The sequence below is a fragment of the Cyprinodon tularosa genome, unplaced genomic scaffold (assembly GCF_016077235.1).
Source record: "Cyprinodon tularosa strain WSP-4 unplaced genomic scaffold, ASM1607723v1 ctg82, whole genome shotgun sequence".
NCBI lineage: Eukaryota > Metazoa > Chordata > Actinopteri > Cyprinodontiformes > Cyprinodontidae > Cyprinodon > Cyprinodon tularosa.
This window is the reverse complement of record NW_024039585.1, coordinates 1,615,851-1,638,568: the sequence shown is the minus strand read 5'-3', so window position 1 is coordinate 1,638,568 and position 22,718 is coordinate 1,615,851. Positions and strand designations below refer to the sequence as shown.

Here is a 22,718-nt window from a genome sequence, read left to right as displayed (position 1 = left end):
TCAGGACAAGAGGAATTTAAAAAACACACAAAAAATGCAGAGCATTAGGTTCTATCACCCTCTGGCTTTTGGCAGATGCTGTCTTAGCATTACCTGATATGCCATATTGATAACATGTAGAACTCAGATTAGCTTTACACATTATTAATCTGGGACTACTTTGACTGAATATGTTGTGGGGTTGGGGGACCTTCAGCAGAAACTTTCGAGCTGATTGGGAGAAGTAAAACCAAGTGCCTGACTTAAGCCCCATTTATGGCCCCTTATGAAACCATGCCCAGAATTGGGTTTCTGAAAACCCAAATCGGGTAGCTGACTGGACTGGATCGGGCATTCGAACCGAGCCATCAGCTCCGTGGCTGGTCCGGGTCTGGAGCCGGCCGGGGATGGAGGGACCGAACCCGAACTGTTGATGCGGGAAGCACGTGGCTGCGACTACTGTCCCTCCGTCCATAAGACTTCCCAGACCAGGCCAGGATCGAATGGGTTGGTTCTGCTGTGTAGTCGACCGAAATCCTGGACGATTTTGACATTTCCACCGGACATTTTTTTAGGTATGAAAAGTAGTACATGTCCGGAAAAAAGAGGACATCTGGTCACCCTAGTGCAAGCACAGTAACCGAGATAACTGTTGAGTGTAAATGGTACACAAAACTGAACCAGACCATAAACCGGTTAAGTTTTGGTACAGTTCTCAAATAACAAATTCTGCTTAGTAGTGTGATGAACCTCAAAGTCTGTCATTTTGTCCTGCATCTCTAAGCCCTGATTAGACTGTTGTTTGTCGTATCCACTTCCCAAAAGCCGACTCCATCAGGTAAATTCATCAAAGGCTGCCTTCTTCGCCTGACTTCCGCAAGCAACAAAATATCACAATTATAACCAAACTTCCTGAATGTTAACGGCATCACCATGTTTATTTGCTTGTTTACCTCTAGAGAGCAGTAGTACCGTAGATCGTCACTAGGAGGTGAGGAACTGTGTTAACGTGGTGTGTTAACGGTCGTAAGGAGCCGAGCTCGGCTTGGTTAACTGATCCAAGCTCGGTCCAGTAGTGTAAATGTTGCTTATGTATTTTATTTATACTATACTATACTATATATACTGGCAACACAACAAACAGAACACACTAGCTGTATCTATGGGTGGCTCTCGATGGGGGGCCCTGTAGAACCAGCCCTGGTCCCTGTAGTAAAGACATAATACTAAATAAATTTATAATAAAGAAATCATGATCCGTGCTGGCACAGAAACCATTTTGTTCTTTATTTTTTGTTTTATTTTAATGATGATGGAAAAATTAAGTTGTTGCACTTTTATTCAAAAGTCATACTGAGATCCTCTTATGGGTTTCATCTACTACCTCTTACATTTCCAGAGCTTCAAATGCCTTTTTGTACTATTTATATTTTAAATGATCAGTGGTGTCAAAAGTACACACATTTGTTACTTAAGTAGAAGTATAGATACTGCAGTTTAAAAACACTCTGGTAAAAGTTGAAGTATCAACTTGACCTCTTTACTCAAGTAAAAGTGAAAAAGTATGTGCTCCAAAAACTACTTAAAGTATAAAAGTATAAAGTAACCTTTAAGAAAAAGGCCAGATGCCACTATATGAATTGAAAGCTCAATTTATCGAATATTTTGAAAATTTCTTTGAGATAGGGCCAAAGATGAGGGAGGTCTTGTTGGTCTCCTTCTCCCGATACGCTCTCGCCTGTGTCTGACCTTTCAGACATTTCAACATCTTTTTCTGAATCTGACATTGTAGCATGGCATAGACAATTCATGTTTGCAGTTTGAAGAACACCTGCTTGCTTCTGATGATTTCCTTCAGCTAACCAATGAGTGTTTCTGTTATATGACTCATCCGATAACACAAAATCTCACTAGATGTGGATGGCGCCAATGATCTGCACTGGATGGGGCACATGACTTGAAATAAATATTTATAAACATTAAACCAAAGCCAAGATTAATGAGTAATGTTTGTTTTAAAAAAGTAATGGAAAGTACAGACACTTGTGTGAAAATGTAATGAGTAGAAGTCAGAAGTAGGAAGAAAATAAGTAATGGAGTAAAGTATAGATACTTAAAAAGTGTACTTAAGTACAGTAACGAAGTATTTGTACTACTTACTTGACACCTCTGTAAATGATTAACCTTTTCTCTGTTTTGTTAAACTATTTTGTTTGGTGCCTCCATGAAAAAACAACAAAAAAAAACACTGGCTCTATGTTGGCCACTTTGGTAAATCTGGTCTAGAACCGCCACTGGCAGTATCATTTGACAGGAGAATCATTAGACTCCGAGTCACCTTGTATGAATAATCCATGTCTGGTTTTCACGGATACCTCCGGCTCAGACGGCTCCCGCAGACGGCTGCTTTCACTGCACTGGCAGTGTTTGCTGGAAGCCCGCTCCGCGCTGCTTCTACCAAGTGTCTCAACACTGTGAGCGGGATCTCTTCCAGAAGCGAGCCGCTGAAACTTGCCCAGTGTCCACAGTCTGATTTAGGGGAGCCAACAGAACAGCATCGGTGGCTATAAGGAGGCTTTTCTTTACAGCACCCCGTCATCAGACATTGAAAAAGCCCACATTCTGTGTTTGTTACTCTGTCACTAGTCTTTTTTTTTTTTTGGTTTTTATTTTTTTTATTTTTTTCAACGCCTACCTTGTTTGTTGCTGCTGCATCGGGAGTGAATGCACAGCGGAGCGCCGCGACTTGATGAGCCGCTCATAGCGGTGCTTTGAGGTGTTGATGAGTTAGGACTGAGCGCACAGCAACACCTTGCATGCCATGGAAGTGCGCGTCCGGCGCAGGGGGGATGTGTGCAGGCTGAGAAGGGGACTCTGATAGCCAGCCGCTCTGTCCCAGATTAAAGGGGGGGAGGCATGCCTCAGACCTGCAGACCAACTCTCATCGCTGCAGAGGAGATTCCACCAGACTTTATTTACACAATCTGACATATTATTTTTTTTAACAAATCACATTTAATTTCTTTCCAAACTGACTTTTTTTTTTTTACCATGTCATTTTGGCGACTACCACTACATTTCATAAAAGGTAAGACACTACTACTTACTCATTTAAATAAAATATTTTACTTTTGTTTTTGGGGGGTTAAATTGAATTTCTAACATGTCCTCTCTTTCTACCTTACTATTATTTTTATGTTGTTTGGACATGGGTAACTTTTATTTGTAAATATAAAGTACCCAACCCAAACTTTTAAACGTGTAAAAAAATTAATAAAATTAAAATAATACATTTTCTAAATAGGCCCCAGAAAGGAAGGAAAATCAGTCATTTGAATCGTGGATAATTGAAACCAAGTTAATCAAAACGTAACCAGATGTGGATTGATTTGAATCAAAAAGTGTTTCAAAGTAGGTTGGAGCGCATTTTAGGCGAATCACATCTAATAAAGCTTACAGCATTAAGAATGTATGGCCTAAAAAGTTAAGCTGCAGTTTGGTGGTCATATACATATCCACTGGTGGTCTTGTTGTTTTGAATGAATGCTGGGAATTAGTGTGTAAGCTGTGACACGATGTTGGCTTGATTCTTGAGCGCGTTCTCGGGCCAATCCATTATGTTTGGGGTCAGGCTGATGGTGCGTAAAGCAAAAATATTTTACAAGTCATACTAATTTGTGCTGTAATTAGTTTTGGGCCAACAATAACACTAGTATGGAATGTTTCTGTCAGGACAAGCGTGCAGAATGACGTTGAAATTAAAGAGCGTGGTGCGAATTTTGGCGAAAACATGAAATAAAAGAGAGGCGGACAGAATATGGAGAAAAGATTTAGACAGTTTGGTACCCAGAGAAATGGTAAATTTAGATCCATTCACTGCACATGTATTATTTAGGCCTAACGATTCCGAACATGTCTTGTCAACCATGGTTTGAGATCCGGGAGCTCACATGCTGCGCGGTGCGCGCTTTCTCCCCCGGCTGAGGACAGGCGCGCACAGCGGCCAGCCGCTGGTGATGACGCATGGTAGCCTGGAGCAGAGCAGCAATCTGTTGTGATCGATCTGTGAATTGGGGTAAATTTAGCTCAGGTATTCACATAACACCCTCCCCCTCTTTTTTAGCCCGAAGATCTGCTCTGAAAAAAAGAGAAACAGAGAGAGAAAAGAAATCCTGTCTGGTTGTAAACTCCCTGAATGTCGTGTCTGAAATACCTTAAAGCAACATATTATTGGGGATCATTTGTTAGACGCCACAGTTAAGTGAAGTGGGACTTTCTTCTTTCTTTTTATCTGTTAAAACATAAATAACTAAGTGAATGGGATTTAATGCTTTAACATTTTAAGTCCTCAGAAGGCAAAAACAGAAGAATAAAGTGGATGTTTTGAGAGCACCCCCAATAATACATAACTATGTGATTGTTTAGAGACAGAATAGGAAGACTTGTTTGTGTTGTCTTGTTTTTTAATTGGGCTACAAAAGCTTTACTTGTTGTTCCAGCTTTTGTTGTCATTTTTACTTAAGTTTCACCCATTTCTGCATGGTGAAGCAAACAGAAATTCCAGCAGTAAAGCAGAAAGGTATTACCATATCAAAGTAGTCGGAGCCTTTTCAGAATGAAAGGAGACTTATTTTCTGCAAGTGGTTTTGGTTGACCCTAAAATGCTTCGGCAGGAGAGTGCTTCCTCCCCCCACAATTTCAAATAATGTGTTGCTTACAAGCCTCATTATAAGTTGTTGCAGCCTCATAAATAGTTTATACTAATTTGCTAACTGAACAAAAAACCCACTTATAAATCATAGATGAAAAATAAAGTAGAAGCACCTGCAAAGCTTCAGTTTTTGCTCCAAATACACCTGACTACTTTTTCATCACCCAGTTGAGTTGAGTTTCAGGTGTGGGGGGGTCTTCTCTGTTATCTTTGCTGCAACCCTGGGATCCCCAGTAGGAATACTTTACCACAAGAGAGTACCTTTTTTTTCAGCCCATAGGAGCCTTGATCCAGCGATGGGAGTGAGTCCGGTTTCATGGAACTGCAGCTGCTCTTGATGTGCCAGAGCACCAGATAGCCTCGGCAAGCTGCTGTTCATCTGCTAGCAAATCGATACAGCCCAGGAACATATCTATATGGGTTGGAGGAAGGCAGTGATGTATATTGCTGTATTTCCTAACTTTTTAGGCTACGTTGTTCCTAAATTTGCCACCGTGACGTGTGTGAAAGCAAATGGGTGAATCCTTTAACCTTTTGTGAAATAAAGAGGTGTTCGACATTTTTACCCTCATACCAGCAGCCGGGTTTCTATCTGTGGATATTTGACTTTCTTAAAACTTGTTGGAAGCTACATTCCTATCTTCTACAAGCCATTGAATTCCACTCTAGTTTTCATCATGGCAATTTGTTGTTTGGTAAATTAAATATTAGCAAAAAAATAATAAGTTGCACTCTATTATTTTCGATCAGGCTCTCAGATGCACACATAGTGGCTTGTTGTCCTTGTCCGAGCAGCAATTGAAAAATAGTGAAAGGTTGCAATGTGGAGAAATAGATTTTTTTTTAATGTAGCAATTTTACACTGTAGTGCTGTGTTGCCTTTGTCCGCATTCAATAACACTGAGTTCAAGCTCATCCTTTTTGTCCTTCATGAGCGTCATAAGCCTTTGTTAGCAGACAGTGTGAAAGCAACCAGTTTGGAGTTGCAATCTGCCCAAATGATGTGTTAGTCGCTCCATGGAGTATCAAGGAAATGATGGATGCTGCGAAAATGTCAGCAGAAAAAAAAGCAAAAAAAAAATTCTGGGAGTTAGGAGAGTTTAGATCTACATCCCATTGCTTATTTGGCGTGTAAATTGTGGGTTTGTGTTTTAAGATGCAATAATTTCTGTTCCTAACCCACCTACATGGAGCAATACTGTGCTCATTATTAAAGGGAATAAACAAGGCTGTAAGAGGAACGCTATGGCAAATTTGATGTAACGTTTTGGCCTTTGGTGGGCCAACTTTGGCCCTTTACATGACTGGTTTTGTTTTACGATTAGCAATCAGTAAAAACACCATGTGCCACTGCGTTCTCCTCCCTGCCATTTTGTGAAACATTTGTTTCCACTTGCCAAAGGCTTTTGGTGCAGCAAAGGGTTCAGTGTGTGTGTGTGTGCTGGTGGGGTGCTCAGAAGCTCAGTGCCCTCTGAAATGGCAGGTGAAACTTTCTGCCTGCCTTAATAATTTCCCAGCAGAACATTAGTCTTTAGGGACCGAGGGGCCGAAGGTGAGGCTCAATTCAAACTTCGTTGACAAGAAACAACACGACTCTTAGTCGATGGCTCGCATGTCGCATTCATGCTGGTTAAGTGGCAGCCTTTGAGCTTTTTCTTGCTTTACTGAAAAGCACATGGTTGAAGGGGAATTGACTGTTTAAACTCATACGCTCTTTTTATTATGGCCTGATTTTATATCTTCAACAGCTGTGCAGAGTGATATTAGCACTGTGTGTTAATACTCAGTGGAATTATTTAGGTGCTTTATGTTTTTGTTAAGTCTAAAGCTGTGAAATGTAATTTTTAAAAGGTTTAAGATATTTGAAAATATTTTCTGTAGATATTTGATTCCATATTTTAAAGGTTAAAATGTGATTAAAATGTGGTAAAAAAAATGATTATCAGATCTTTTTTGAAATATAATTTATTAATAAGATTAAATGACAAACACACACACCATAGATGGGGAGCACCGACCTCCAGTTTTACCACAATATAGTGTACAATATATTTTTTGAACAACTGATATTTGTTATTTTTAAAAATCATCACAACATTTTTATTACCTTTACATCTATTACAATATCTATTCAGATCTATAAATACTCATTTAATAATAAACATACCTATTTACCTATACCAGGGGTCTGCAACCTACGGCTCCGGAGCCACATATGGCTCCTTGGACCCTCTCTAGCGGCTCTTAATAGTGGCTAAAATGTATATAAGGAGCTAAATAATTTACTATAATATATACCTGTATCAATAGCTTTAGCATTTTTTATAAGATGGAAAAGAATGAGATTAAAAGAACCAGAAACCTGTTTTAAGAGACATTTTTCTATTAATTAGCTTGAAAATTATAGGTTTTAACATTAAGAATATATGAATTGATTGTTTGAGATGGCAACAACTAATTTCCTATACAAGATTTTTAAAAATAATATGTATTTTGCGGCTCTAAACAACTTTTATTTGGTCGTACTCTGGGCAAAACGGCTCTTAGGATATGAAAGGTTGCAGACCCCTGACCTATACCAAATAAAGCAAATTTAATATTACATTTAGATTCAGAGCTTAGAAGCTCACAGCAATTGTGTTCAATCAGATTTCCAAGTATATTGATATTGATTGAAAAGAGTTTGAATTATAAAAGCAGCAACTCTATCCCAGCCGGTTTTGGGGGTTTCAAATATTCAGCTATGTTTTATTAATATGGTAAATTCTAATTCTTAACACAATATGTATTATTTATTCATTTTTTTATGAAGGCGATAACCGATACAATAATTGCCTTTCCCTAAATCACACATGCTCACACACCAGCGTGCACACAGACGCCATCATAGTCTCATTCTTTGTGCAATGTGAACAGGACTTGTCCTTATCTGTGCACAGCTGCAAGACTATTTGGGAAAATATTCAATTTCTGTGTGACAGAGGAGAACCTGGTAGGCAAGGCTCTGAGCAAACAGCAGTTATTGCAGCTCTGCTTTTGCACCGGAGAGAGAGGCCTGGCTGAGAGACGGGGGGGATCTGCGGACGTCTGCCAGGGGAAGGAGTGATGTCTCGGCTGGATTATAGCAGAGCGAGGCGCATCCACACTTAAAAGCCCCCCTTATTTCCGACACAACAGATCTGTTATTTTGGGATGGCGCGGGTAGACATGTAGGAGTAATATATGTCTCCCAATAGACACTGATCTTGTCCTTGACAAATGTGAGCGATTGGAAGTAAGAGAAGTTTAATCTTTATATTTATTTATTACTATTATTTTGGTGTTAATTTTATGTTCTGGTATGGATTTTTCTAAATGTATTTAATTTGGCAGCCTTCTAAAACCTGGTAAACAGTGTTGAACATTACATTTTTATTTTACCTGTGTTTAAATGTCAGGGCTTTATCTCTAATATGTTTATCCTTGGATGTTGTTGAAACCTAATAGATAAGACCTGCTTTTTAGCAGAAAAAGATAAAAGCATGTTTTCCCAGAGGATTAAAGTTAAGAATTAGGGTTAATTAATTAAAACAAACAAAGTTTAGGGTTTAAAGGGAAAAAAGTGTAAATGATTTGCTATCAAATGCAGAAAAGGATAAAGCATGAAAGTGTAGGAAAGTTTTAACGCTCTTCCAAATGTATTGCAATGGCTAGCTGATATGCTCATAGATTTAAGTTTATTTTTTGAGGTTTCTCTATGCATCAACATGGCTCCAACTCTTGGTTTGGTAGCTTTCAAGGTCTGAGGCTTTGATAAATGATATTTTATTGTACAGTATTTAGTCAGGAAGTGTGGTGGCTTTGTTTCTGTCGCTTGGCTGCCAAGTCAGATGGAGTTGCGCGTCTGGTCTGGGAGTTTCAGAGGAATATCACAGGCAAAAAAAAAAAAAAACAGCTAATCAACAAAATAATTGTCTTCCCTATTGCCACCATGCCAGAGACATCAAACACAGCCAGGGTTGGAAAAAAAACAAAACAATCAAATTATCTTTAATGATTCCACACGCTGACAGATGAGGGCTTCTGACTCGTTCTGCTCGTAGGGCGAATGGCCATTTGTGAGACAGCATAACCTGATGTCGCTCATAAATTCTGTGTATGTTTTAATAATCTGCAAGATATCAGTCATTCACCTGTAATGAAAACAGATTTATCCTTTTATGTGGGTTTTGGCGTTGAAACACACCGAGCTGCATTAGTCTATTAATTTCCTGCTGTGAATTATGAATCCCGCAGCTTTCATCTTCGGCAGCACCCTCCATGTGTGGTCTGCAAAAATATTTCCATTTCCTTTCCAAACTAAAGTTTGGACCCTCTGCTCTAACACGAACACACACACACACTCCATGCTCTCTCTCTGTCTCAGCCTCTCTCTGCGTAGATAATGTCTCTGCAAATGAGTTCACCGCCCTCATTGAGGCTTCTTCCAGTAATTGAACAAGCAGGGACTGGGTGCTTTACTGGAAAACAATTGTCATTATTATCTCCGATCTCCAATGTACTCTGGGAGTCAAGAAAACACAGAGTCCGGTTGAAGTTTTTGGGATAACTTGACGAGCTGAATCAAAAGGATCTAGTATGCTTTCTCACATAGAAAAAGAAGAAAAGTTAAAGAGAAGAGGATAATCTAAGGGAAAACTGCAGCCTCCGAGTTAAATTCATGACTTGTAGGTATCACGAGGTAAAGTGAAGCGTTGAATAATACTTTTTGGAGTTTTAAAATTGGCTTTCAGAGCAGATTCAAAGATTAATTAGTATTATGCTTTTTATGCAGTCACAATGCTACTTTTATAGTTAGTACAAAATATGCAATGATGGTGTAATTCTGATTAAGGCTATTTTACATATTTGCTTGCTTATACATTTTTCATTGTAGTTTTAAAAAAATAATAAAACAAAACATTTTATGCGCAGAACTCCACATTGCAGTCTGGTTTTATCCATTTTTTCTTCAGGTAGAAAACTGTGTATTTTGGCAAGATACATCCAGCTTTGATTGTGCCGTCGTGAAGCACAATTGACCTTGGATGTAAGAATAAGCTTTTTCTGTACCTTGTTTAATGCGGAACACTCTTAGAGCAAAATGGCCTTAGGAGGAGCTGCTCCTGACAGAGATGCATTGTCTCAGGCAGCCAATAAACCACAGCACTGAGTGGCTACATCTGTGAACCTCATCTTGACTACAGTGTGGGGCTAGCAACAACACGGCAACTGTCACAGCTGCACCTGCTGCTGTCTCAGTACAGAGCCTCCCTCTCTGCTGCCCACAGCGCCACATCACTTGGCCTTCCTTGACAAACCAGAGGCTATGGTCTGTGCTTGGGTCAACTGGAGAAAATATCTAGGCAGAGTGTTTGAAGACAGACGACAGTGTCAGACCTGAGAAGGAATGGAAAAATACAAAAATTTTGCCCTTAGGGCAGAATTTTTGTATTTTTGGTTCTGTGGGAGCCTGGATATAAGATTCTGTCTGTAAAACATAGCAGAGTTTAGGATTGGTGGCTGGTAAAACAGAATAATATTTTGTCCACCAATTGAGACTGTAACCAGTTCTTTTTTTGCTAGTACAGCTTCTTCACTCTTGTATTCTTTTAAATAATAAGTAATATGGATTTTACATGAGATTTAAAGTAGACATGCTGTCTAATATAAAATACACAAGTGACTTACATTGAGTTTTTTGTAAAACTATCAAATAAAAAGTAAATAAGTAGGAAGTATGCTGCAGAAAGTGACTGCTGAACTGATTGTGTGTGATAACACTGTGGCCATGCTGTCTCAAAAAAAAAAAATATTGGAGGAGAAATATGTCGAAAGGATTTTCAGCCAGGAGAAGTGATGCAACATGTCCACTTTCCTGCCAAATTAAACTTAGGAGTGTGAAAAAAAGAAATTCAGGGACATGAGGACTGAGGCTGACATGCATGCAGATATAGTGGGATTAATAAAGATTGAGCGACAGTGGCCGGTGACTTCTTTTTGCAGATTTGCTTGTACAGCTGTGCCAGGCGTTCATAGTGTTTTTTTTTTTGTTGACAAACACTCCACTGCTGTAAGGAAGAGGTAATGACTGTCGTAAAAAACTATAGTTCAGTGGCTCCTTTATTGTGCATGTGTATGTGTGTGTTTGCATGTAAATTTGAAATTATTCATACATCTTAAAATTCAGAATGCTTAATATCAACACCTCCGCACATCTCCCTCATGATCTGATCCCTTTGACAACAGTACAAGAAAAATACATTCACAGACTGCCCTAATAATTCATCATGCCTGTTTCTAAATGAGGTGTGAGGCAGCTCTGCTGGGGTGAATTCTGCTATAAATCACACATACTCTCCCTGCTTTATCTATTAGATCAACCTGTTTGTTTAATTCAGCTTGTGAGTCTCTGATGTTAGTAATTGAGATGAGTGTGGGAACCGTAGCTTCTGCTTCGCTTTTGACATATTGTTGCTTTATAAGATGTGGGGAAGCAGCTAGTTGAGAATTAAATTTCAGTGACATCATTTAAGAGACTTGGGGTCAAAGGCATATTTATATTTCTGGTCATTAAATAGATAAATCGTAATAAATGTTTGCTTTTATTTTGTTGCGACTCGTGGCAAAAAGTACTTAAATCGGGACAATACATAAATAGAAAACTAAAAAAAGAACTTATAAATTTTTGGCATGAAAAATAAATGTGATTTGCTTTTAAAATAAACATCTGTTGTTTCAAAAAAGCAGGAGTGTGTGTGTGTGTGTGTGTGTGTGTGTGTGTGTATGGGGGTCAGTGTGTGAACTGCCGGTTTATCAAAGGATGCCTCATTGATAATCAGACAAAAAACAATGTTCAAGCTGGACAAACTACAGCAGTGCTTGTGTGCCCTGCATCACGCATTTAGCTTCAGCATCGACAGCACAACCAATGTGAGGAGTGCTGTTGTGTAGCAGTTGATGGAAATGTGGGGAAAAAAAGAAAAGCACTCAAATGGAGGGAGTTTGGGGGGAGAGGGGTGGTGATTTAGAAATGCGTTCTGTTGTGATTCAGTTTTCTTTGTTCTTACAAAAAGGTGGAGTCATCGCAGTTTCTGCCATTCATCAGTCTGACCTGTTTACTTGTGAGTTTAGAGTGAGCTGACAGGATGCGGCACTTGCCGCCATTACCATCAGGCGGGATTTGGGGTAGGCGGCGAGCTGCGGACGGGCGTAGAGAGGCAGGAAATGAAGGATGGAAAAGTTTCCTCTGAAGTAACTCAGAACACATCTCTAAATGTGTTTGTTAAATATCTAGCGCAGTTTTAAAGGATCTCGTGAGATTATCATTTGGTCTGAAAGGAGCGTTGCTGACAGATTGCTACCAAAGACTGCCGTGTAAACCAACAATGAGGGAAAGTAGAATGGGCTACAGACTTAATTTAATCTTTGTAGCAAGAACTAACGAGGCGATTGATTTAATTTTTTCCTTTCAAAGGGCCTGTAAGCTTCTCTGCATAATGAAACTAGCATAGCACATAACAGATAAGGTTAGCACTGCAGATCATGACTCCTATAAAATGGTCCACTTAAAAGTATAGAAACTGCAAAAAAAAGAAGAGGAATTTTTTTTTATGTCATTTAATACGAAAACGGAAAGAATTGTAACATGACGCCTGCAGTTGTGCATGTAACTCTTAACAAGTGTGCTAATTGTTACTGTAAATATATAGATATATCTCATATTTAAAGTGATTCATGTTTATAAACTGGAGATTATATTATTGTCTTTTGAAATCATATTGGTGCTCTTAACTGGTGTTGCTTTGTCTTTTTTTATTGTGTAATAATCCACAATCCAAATCCCAGACTGTGTAAATTATTTCATATTTTTCTCCCTCTTTTTTTAAGGATTAAGTCTTTTATAAATGTAATTTTTGTACGTAGATCGAATTGACCGCAAGGAATGCTAGGTTTCACCTGGTCAGTAATGTCAAGTTTACACAGTTTCCTTTTTAATATATTTTTCACCAAAAAAAAAAAAAAAAAAAACGTTTAGAGAATATATATAATTTCAAATTTTATTTCTTATATGAGATGGTGGAAAATCCTGTATATAAACATCTATATGTTAAGACAATATCTTTTATTGTTTACAATGTTGATAAAACTAATAAACAGTATTTCTTAGTGTATAAATACCTTCAGTTTTTTTGTGTCATCGTACATTGCAGAAAAATGTTACAACCAAAAATTTACTTGAAGAGGTTTATGCTTTTATGGGAAAACGACAATTTATTTGCTACAGAAAAAATTTATCTAACAAATTCAATAATTCTGTTAGAAATAAACACATACAATTAGTTGCTTTTATATCTTATTTTGTTTTTTCATATTTGCTTGCAAATTGTTCATGCCATCAGCTCAAGTAGCCACTCATCAGTCAGCTTACCAGCAGAAAGGAAATCTGTGGCTTGCCGACTGGAGTTTTTAAACAAACTTTATGATTTCTCATAACATATTTTCTGACTGCCAAATATTTCTTTCTTGTTATCTAGGAAAAAGTGTAAAAACTTTCTTTAAGACATCAGGCAGGGGTCGGGGGAAGGCAACATTATTCTATCAGCCAGAAAACAATCACTTGGATGCTTTTTCTGGAACTCATCAAAGATGCTGTAAATTAGGAATGTCTCTATCGAACATTTTCATTTCCAATATGATTTAAATAATGCAACTTTGAGTATTTACCGATATTGACCTGATACGGAAATAGGACTTAATCAAGTATACTTTTATGTCTCATTTTGTAATATGTGATGTTAGCAAAAGTTTTCTTATGTTATAGTACTCAAACTCAGAACATTAGTTAATTATAGGTATGAGGAACATCTAAACCCATTTAGTATTAACCAGTGGGTTACATAGATTTAAACCAAAGCAGAGGGGGAGTGGCAGCATAGTGGTTAAGGCTATGGCAGCCCATTGCTCCCCAAGGGGATGGGTTAAACGAGAGGTAAATTTCTCCAATGTAAAATCAATAAAGTTTAATATTATTATTATAGAGCATTTGTATTAGCATGCCAATAATGGAGATTTTAGATGAATACCAATATCTTCTCATATTTGTTTTTTGGCTAATATTTTGTCCACTTTTCAATATCCACATTGGATTGGAACATCCCAATTGTAAATGATACAAATTTCAAAAAAATGGCAAGAATATGTAACATTAGTCAGTTGCTTTAATATAAAACAAATTCAACAGGGATTCTTACTGCTGCAATAACACCATAACTTAGAGGTACTGTCAACTGCGGTATATAGACATATCTATCCAACCATGTTAACTGTAGGTTAAACACATTGCTATCTCGATAGGGGGGTGCTTACAATTCTTTGGCTTTGCAAGTGTGATTTATGTTTCTTGTTATAATGACTGGAACTTCAGAATGGAGAAACGTTAAGCCTCTTTCCCACTGAAAATACCGGGTTAATGCTTGTTTTTCAACTCGCTAACAATCAGCATATGGCTCCCTTCCAAATGACAAAAAAAAGCTGCGTAGCTTCTGTTACCCTGCGGCTGCATGTCTGGTAACACCATCATGCTGTGTTAGCGTTGATGATGTCACCAGTGCAACAGAAATCGGGAAAGTAAACAATGCAGAGCAACATGTCAGGAAGCCAGGGAGTAGTAAGTGCGCTTAATTGTTTCGCTCAATTATCTTTCCGAATCTCTTCCACCATCTTCCCGCCATGTTTAATGAATGCAAAGAGAGTTGTTTCAGCTTGTTAGATCAGATATGGCTGGCCTGGTGGGTTGACTTCGGTCATTACGATCAACTGTGTCACGTATTGTAAGGGGTCAACCCGGCTCTTGGGTTCTTGCAGCATGCCGATCAGAGCCGAGGCGATTACAAGACGGGTTGCATGCCGAGTCTGGGCAAGGTGTTTAGGTGTCTATCCGGGTAAGATATTCCCAGTAAAAGCTGATTGTTCCCGTCTTTAAACTGGTTTTTCGACCAGTGGGATGGGGGTATTACACTAGCTTTCAGCAGAGTTAACAGTGGGGGTGGGGGTCTAGGTGTTTTTGTTTGTTCTGATACATTCAGCGCCACCTGTAGTTTCTCATTAAACGGTCTTTAAATTTGAACTAAAAACCTTGATAATGTTTTACAAGGAACTTTAATTTGTTTTTTTTTTTGTGTTTTTTTTTTCATATTTTGTGTTCCCATATATATGTAGGGATTTATGTTTACTTGTCTATGTGTTACACCTCACCAGAGATGGGAAATAACGAAGTACAAATACTTCGTTACTGTACTCAAGTAGATTTTTCTGATATTTTTACTTTACTTTACTACTTATTTTTATGGCGACTTTTTACTTCTACTCCTTACATTTTTACACAAATATCTGTACTTTCTCCTCCTTACATTTTAAAAAATTGGCTCGTTACTTTAGTTTTCAATCATTTCAATGGAGTTACCGTTATTATTTTTCACGTCATCAATACCAAATTCAATCTAATTGGATGGGAATCTACATTGCATTTGACGCACCACTACAAGATGAATCGACAGATTCGGCGGTATTCATTCGCGGCAAATCATTGCAGCTTGGTGGCGGGTGGCGTTAGCATAGTAGCATGGACGACGAGATGATTGAAAATGAACACAACCGAGATCTAATCCTATTGGCAGACATCCATTTAAAATGTAGGCAACGGCATGAAAAAAGTGGTTTCTACTTTTACTTTAATACTTTAAGTAAATTTACAAGCCTGTACTTTGTTACTTTTACTTGAGTAAAGAAGTTTAATCAGTACTTCCACTTTTACCAGAGTATTTTTTAACACAAGTATCTGTACTTTTACTCAAGTACGGAAAGTGAGTACTTTTGCCATCTCTGCACCTCACCAACAAAACCAATTCCTCCTAGGCATAAAAATGCTACTTGGCAATAAAAAATCCCTATTATTTTGCCTATAATCAACTATTTAAAATAAAGTTGATTTTTGTTAAGCATTTAGAGAAAAGCCTCCGGGCTTATTAGGAATCCTCCCTAGTACAGGCCCTTTTGCAAGCACTAACTTTTTTTTTCCTCTGACTTTTTCTTTTATTACACTCACTTCATATTCATAGTAGGCCTTACCTCCCTGTTATTATGTGCAACTTAAACTGAGCCAATTATACTTCAGTGAATTACCTGCACACAGAAACCAAGATTAGAATCTGTGCTTCCTACTAGCCCCCATCAAGGCAGTTCAAAGGTGCGACCTGAGCGGCAGCCCGCTATCGTTTGCTGGGCACAAAATTGGTCAGCCTCTTAGAATTTGTTTGGGAGCATGAACCCCTTTGGTATTCAAAACAGGGTGGGACTTTTGACAGGGAGATCATTTCCCTGGGAATGTTTTATCGCCAGGGCCGCTCAAAAGTCTCTTGTACCAGCCCGCTCACTCTCCTTGTATTTCCAGATTTCCGGACTTTGGTCGACATTTTTATGAGAAAGTACACATGAAGAAAAACTCCTTGGTTTGTTTCTTCTTGCCACCTTATCACAAAAGAGCAAATGCATATTCAACATACACAAGGTGAGGAGGCAGCGATTGCTGTATCTAGTGTCCTGCCGTGGGTGGCAGAGGACGATAACATAAACCTCAGATGCATTTGCTTTTTTTTTTTCTGTAAATCACATCAAGCCCAAAAAATTTAAGGGATTTTTAAGGGATTTTTTTTTTCCTTTTATTGCTTTTTTATCTGGGTCTTTTGGGATGATTTTTGCCAAAGACTGCTCTATTCCCCAACATAAGCACTAGCAAAAGTTTCATTTAAGGCATTAAAGAATGAATAATAGACATTGTTGACAAAACTTTATTTTTCCCCATTTGAAGAAGACGTTTTTCCCTTTCATACGCCCCAAATAAGGTGGATTTTTTGTATATACAGGATTGACAACCGAGTACACCTATTCAAACTGGGAGATGGAATAAACCAATTTGTGCTTGTTTGCATCACAATCCCACTTGGGAGGCTGATGTTATGCAAATGAGTGCCTCAGAGAAGGCTCAGCCCCAAAACTGTCCTCTCTCTTTCACAGCTGAAGGTGGGGAGAGGGCAGGGGAGTAGTGACATCAGGACTGCTTGGAAGAGATCTAATAAAGGATCCAGAAAATTTAAAGAAAGTTAGATTTTATTTGTTCCTGTGCTTCTGCTGCTTAATTGTATGATTTTAAATCTGTTGTTTAAAAAATAAATACTTGAAGGAAAACGATTTCGTTTAAATAGGGGCAAATGAATTTTAGAGTTTTTTTCTATGTATTTCAGAAAAGCGGCCAAATATCCCTTTATCCGATTTAACAAGCACCATTATACCTGTCAGGGCAGTACCGAGTGAAGATTTAGAGCTGACAAGTGATTGCACTCAAAAAAGACTACACCCAGCTTCTTTTGTCTAAGGTTTCTGACAAGACACAGCGCTATACCTTGTTTTAACATGACAAACCCTGCCTTTTCCCTTTTTTTTTTTTTTGATAAATGTATTCATGCCATGTATTTGGATTGAAAATAGATATGGCAGCACGGAGACAGAAATATGTAGGCAGGGTGAAGTGCATCCACTCCACCATTGTAATTGTTTTATGTTGTAAAGCTTGTGCTGCAAGGGAGAGGGCCTCTTTCTATTTTAGAGACAACTGAGATTGCGCACCATCCACACCTTATTTTGCCCGTGCATGTATTTGTCCTAAGCTGCCGAAGGGTTAAAAGCCTCAATTAAAAAGCAAGTCAAGGCAGGTGACATTGTTTGCAATGCTTTCAATTTGGGAGTAATTAGTACCTATTGCAAGACTTAATCTTTAGGGTTGTCTAAAGATTTTTTTTATTCTTTTTGAGCTTTTAGATTAATTTAGAAATGGCGTGTCTGCTAAAAAAATAAAGTGAAATAATTTGGTGTATAAAGTATACACAAAGCAGAAATGTAGCTGAATGAATCAAAAAAGCAGACAAAGCTTCCTGCTTATTCAGCTCTTCAATTGTCTCAAAGATAACAGTACTGTATCTCCTTTGTTTGTCGTTGCTAAAATGAACAAAACATGCAGTACAGTAGACAAATGGCTTATTTTTCTGCTTGCCTCCCTTCAAAATTGCGTTTTCCTCTCACAAGTCATCTTCTCAGTTACCTTCGTTATGTTGTGTGTAGCTGCCCACTACCTGAAAAATTAATCATCCTGTTTAATAACGCCTCACGATTACAATGCATTATTGATGAAAAGATCCTTAATAGAGAAGATGGAGCCATTTTCTTTCTATGTATTTCAAAGACATGGGGAAAGGGTCGCATAGTCTGCTTCCTGATGCATATCGGGTAAACGATGAGCATTGCTGCAATACACCTAAAATAGACTCAAATCTTTTCTGAATCCAAAAGGTCCTGACTGCTGTCTACGAACAACACACAGATTAAACCTGCAACCAAAATGGTCCAATTTTAAGATAATTGGTACCCTTGATTTGAACCAATACTGTGTTTTGTTTTTTTCTTTCCAGATTGTGCCATAACCACTACTTTGATAATCCATGTATTTAGCTATGTAGTATCAGTCTAATATAATTTGTAGTACCACTAATACCTCAATGCTCAAATAGAAATGTATTAAATTCTGTACTATTTTTTTAAAGATGATCCATTGCCTATTTACATTGATTGTTTCTCTGATTCCTACTGTATATTTGACAAATGGTTTGCCAGTATAATGCTACTAAAAATATTTCTATAACATGTATTAAAAGCATGATATTACTGATATAATTTAAAATATATTGTCAATGAGTTCCAAGCTTGCTTATTGAAGTTATAAGGCAGGCTAATATGTGGTTCTTTGTTCATTTTGTAATATAAATCTCTTGTGTGTTGCACTTGTAAATATTCCCAAAGTGTGCAGTAGAAAAGTAGAATATCCTCTTTCAGCTGGTTGATTTCCAGCGGGTGGCAATTAGGGGTGGAGAAGCAGCACTGCAATACTCTGCTCCATAGAGCCAACAGAAGTTCTTGCCATTCCATCATTTACTGTAGAATCCTATCTTGAAAAATCAACATTTAAATTAGGTTTTTTACTCCTCTTGACCTCAAAGAGTAAAATCATTTTTTTCAAGTATTCTTTTCTTGTTACTTTTCTTAAGCATACTCCTCTCCATGTTTTGACTTAGCTTAGGCTTGCAAAATGTATTATTTTTTTATAGGGCTGCAACTAACGATTATTTTAAAAATCGATGAATCGGCCGATTATTTTTTCGATTAATCGATGAATCGGACAAAAATTTTTTTTTATATTAACCTCTTTATTCCAAAATAAACATTTTAGACAGAACAAACAAGCCCACAAGTACAGGTTGCTCATTAACTGTACTGGTGCAATATGAAAAATAAATGTTTGTGTAAAAACTACGCAAACTTACATGAGAAATGTAGCTGTACATCCACAAAATATAGGCTACTTTGTTTCATAAAGCGCAAAAAGAGACAGGCATTTTTGTTTTTTAAAGCCCCTAAGGGGTTCAAACAATAGGCCCCCCCATTTCAACAAATGAGGTTTTTTTTAGACTAGAAGAGTTCTGCCTTTTAAGACAGGAAAGTATAGCAGTTAAAGTTGCTGCTTGAGAAAATACTGAACCATAGAGATAAAAATAGCCCTGTGATTCAAATTATAAATTGTATTTGGAATAAAAATGACACATCCTCCAAAGACAGATATTTACATGGGAATGTGGCAGATAATTAATTGACATATTACTGATCTTGCTGGATTTTGTTCTGCTTTACTTCCATAAATTGCAGGATCTTCTTTTCTTTATCTTTGCCAGAAGATTTAAACTTTAAAAGCCTTGCCCTCATAATTTGCAAGTTAATTTATTTATAAAGAAAATATAAACGCTGCTTAAACAAATTTAAATGAAATTAAAAGTAAAATAAGTAGCCAACCTTATCACTGTCTGTAACCTACTAACAAGGTAAGGAAAGCATCAGATGAGCTACCTGAGAAACTAACGTTACGTTTCCCCACTTTAAAATGAAACAAACATGGTTACTCATCCTGCTGATCAGCTCTTTCACTGCCATTGAAGGCTCCAACGTGTTTTCTTTTCAGGTGCTGCGTCATAACAGTGGTGCTTCCGTGCCATGTTCATTTGTTTTTACAAAAGTTGCATGTTACGACTTTTTTCACTTTACAAAGCGCCGGCTATTTTAATTATTGTGAACAATTTGCGCCGTCAATCCCGGCGCATGCGCGCTTCATTTGCAGTCTGGACGCTGAGGGTTAACTCCTCACTAAAATCCTGCGGCTCTGACTGAGAGGGATTCCTGTGGGAGAGGGAAAAAGGCGTTGGGATGGGGGAGGCGCCCCAAGGCAGGCAAAAGCCGCCAGTGACACCGTAAAAAGTCGCCAGATTTGTCGCTAGTCGCTTTTTTGAAAAATAGTCGCTGGAGGGGTCTGAAAAGTCGCTGAGTTGGCAACACTGCAACTGCGGCGCTGACTCGCTCCGCCATATTTTTTTTTCTTCCCCCGGTTGACGGCGGCGGCGGATAACGCATTAATCGCGCGACACAACTAATCGATGATTAAATTCGTTGCCAACGCTTTTAAAAGTCGATTTTTATCGATTTTATCGATTCGTTGTTGCAGCCCTATTTTTTTATTTGTTTCTGCAGAAATCAGTGATGGATGAACTCAAGCTGAAATATATGTTAGATGAGTTAAAATTAGTATTTGGATCTATGAAGCTCTTTTCATTTAGGCTAATATTACAACAGCAAACTGGATCAAACACCACTCAAAAATATATTTTGCGGTGTCCTAAAGTGTTTCCAGGGCACCAACAATGCTAAGTATTTATGTGCACCAACTAATTGGATTTGGCTTGTGGACAAAGAGGTACACACTCTGTGCTGCATTTGCTCTGGGTGTTTCAAGGTGAATCATGGTGTGTCAAGGACTTATTGGACTTGATTGACAGGCACTATCACCATGAGATGCCCATATAATGGCAGGGCCCCCCGTTCCTGACCTGCCCATTTATCTTGCTGTATTAATGTCAGCCTATTAATTCCTAAGCGGAGGAACATTCGGCAAAGACACCGTTTACAGTCTTGGCTGAGTCACCCTTATCTCAGCAGACCTGAAAGGAATAGTTTTGTGCTATCAGTGAGTGAAAATGACATTTTGAAACTTCATTCGAGATAATCCACTTCACTCCCTGGTAAAACATCAAAATTAGAACAAAACAATTTATGGAAGCTGTGTTAAAACTTTTGCTATGGAAAATCCCTTTGCAATAATCCGTGGGTACAGACAGGTGTGGATATCTTAAATCACCTAAATAGGATTTTTTTTTTTTTATTGCTGAAGTGATTCTGATAATGCTTGTGTGCGTCAATTTTAATATAAATTTGACATAATTTAGTTTTAATGGTTGAACAGCTGGTTAAGGAAATCACATTGTTTTAATCCACATTAACACTAGGAGGCTCCACTATCGTTACTGTATAAAGCATTGTTTTCAAGGGTTTTGGATAATCTTAAATTTGAGTTGGTGGCACCTGCATCGACCGTTATGAAATCAATTGTGTCAGTGTTGCTGAAAATTTCAAGATCAGTTCAGTCAACATCTTTCTCTAAGCATTGTGAAACACTCCATGAGTTTTATTATCTCAGGTAATCGTTGCAGCTATGGCTTATTTTCGTATTTGATTACTCAAGCCATTGTTGTTTTAGATTAACTATCTAAAAAGAGATACGCTTTGTATTATTTAATTATTTTATTTTTAGGTGTGGATGGAATTAATAATTTATCCATACTTACTTATTTAACAAATTCCACAAACATTGATTGCACATTTTAAATGCTTTGCATAGATAGCTTCATATTCAAAGATAGTTTTTTAAAAGCTTAATTTAAAAAATATTTATATTGTTTAATACATTTTACTGCTCAGAATGACTTTTCCGTTCACTAAATGGTATATATGTTAAAGTCTTTATGATTCAGTTTCTAATTATTTGATGACATTTGGTTGAATGTTGTTTCCATAATTTATAAAGTACAATATCTTACCAAATGTTGCATTTATGCATTTCTTTGAGATTAGAACATTGCACACACTCATTTCACAATGGCCACTTAATATATGATGCTTTTCTTGTCTGTAGTCATAAACTTGCGATTTGTTTAATTTTTGACGTGTCTAAAACTACCTGAAGTACTAAAAATTGTTTTCTTTTAACAGTTAAAGGTTTCGAAAAGGGCTGCAACTAACGATTATTTTGCAAAACAATTAATCGGTCAAATTTTTTTTTTGATAAACGATTGAAAATTAGATTGCCAAAGGTTCCAATGAAGAACATTTTTTACCGAATGAAATCCAGGTGAAACTAAAATGCTTGAGAAGTACTGGATAGAGCATATTGACAGATAAAAATGTTTTTTTTTCTTTAATGCAGAATGTTTATATATTTACTTTTACGATCTGGTATGGTATAATTAATGCTCTCAATGAGTTGCTCTGTCAGCTAAAAGCATATTTTGCAGTCTCTATATTCCAGTTAACGATTAGTCGATTACTAAATTAGTTGGGGGTTATTTCAAAAATTTAGTAATCATGATTATTCCAATTAATTTTTTCAACCCTAGTTAAGAATATATGGTATGTTTGTCATTATTATACATCATAACTGTATTAGGCAAGGCAAAATAGAATTGAATAGCACAATTCAGTGCAAGGACAATCTAAAGTGCTTTACATTAATAAAGCAAAAAAAGGAAGAAAAATAAAAGCAAATGAAGATAAAACAGGTGATACGTGTTAAATAGTAGTAATAGTCATGTCAAAAGCTGAAGAAAACTAGAAATTAGTATCTGCCAGAAACTAAAAAGCTGCTGATAATTTTCTCTCTACTTTCAGAGAAAAGTAAGATGAAAAAAATCTTAAATTACTTAAATATCAAAATTTAAGTTATAATTAAAGTTAGAAAAATGTG

At 37.4% G+C, this 22,718-nt stretch overlaps 1 protein-coding gene across 50 annotated transcripts in view; it reads left to right on the top strand.

Annotated features, from left to right (window-relative positions):
- Positions 1-2,387: 2,387 nt before the first annotated feature.
- Positions 2,388-22,718, top strand: part of adgrl2a (adhesion G protein-coupled receptor L2a) — a 148,718-nt gene continuing 128,387 nt past the window's right edge. For 37 of the 50 annotated variants that reach the window (XM_038272175.1, XM_038272217.1, XM_038272176.1 and 34 more), the window contains exon 1: positions 2,388-3,067. The gene's annotated coding sequence lies outside the window, so the exon portion shown is untranslated. The remainder of the gene's footprint in view (positions 3,068-22,718) is intronic. The other 13 variants (XM_038272210.1, XM_038272215.1, XM_038272209.1 and 10 more) reach the window with 1 other exon arrangement.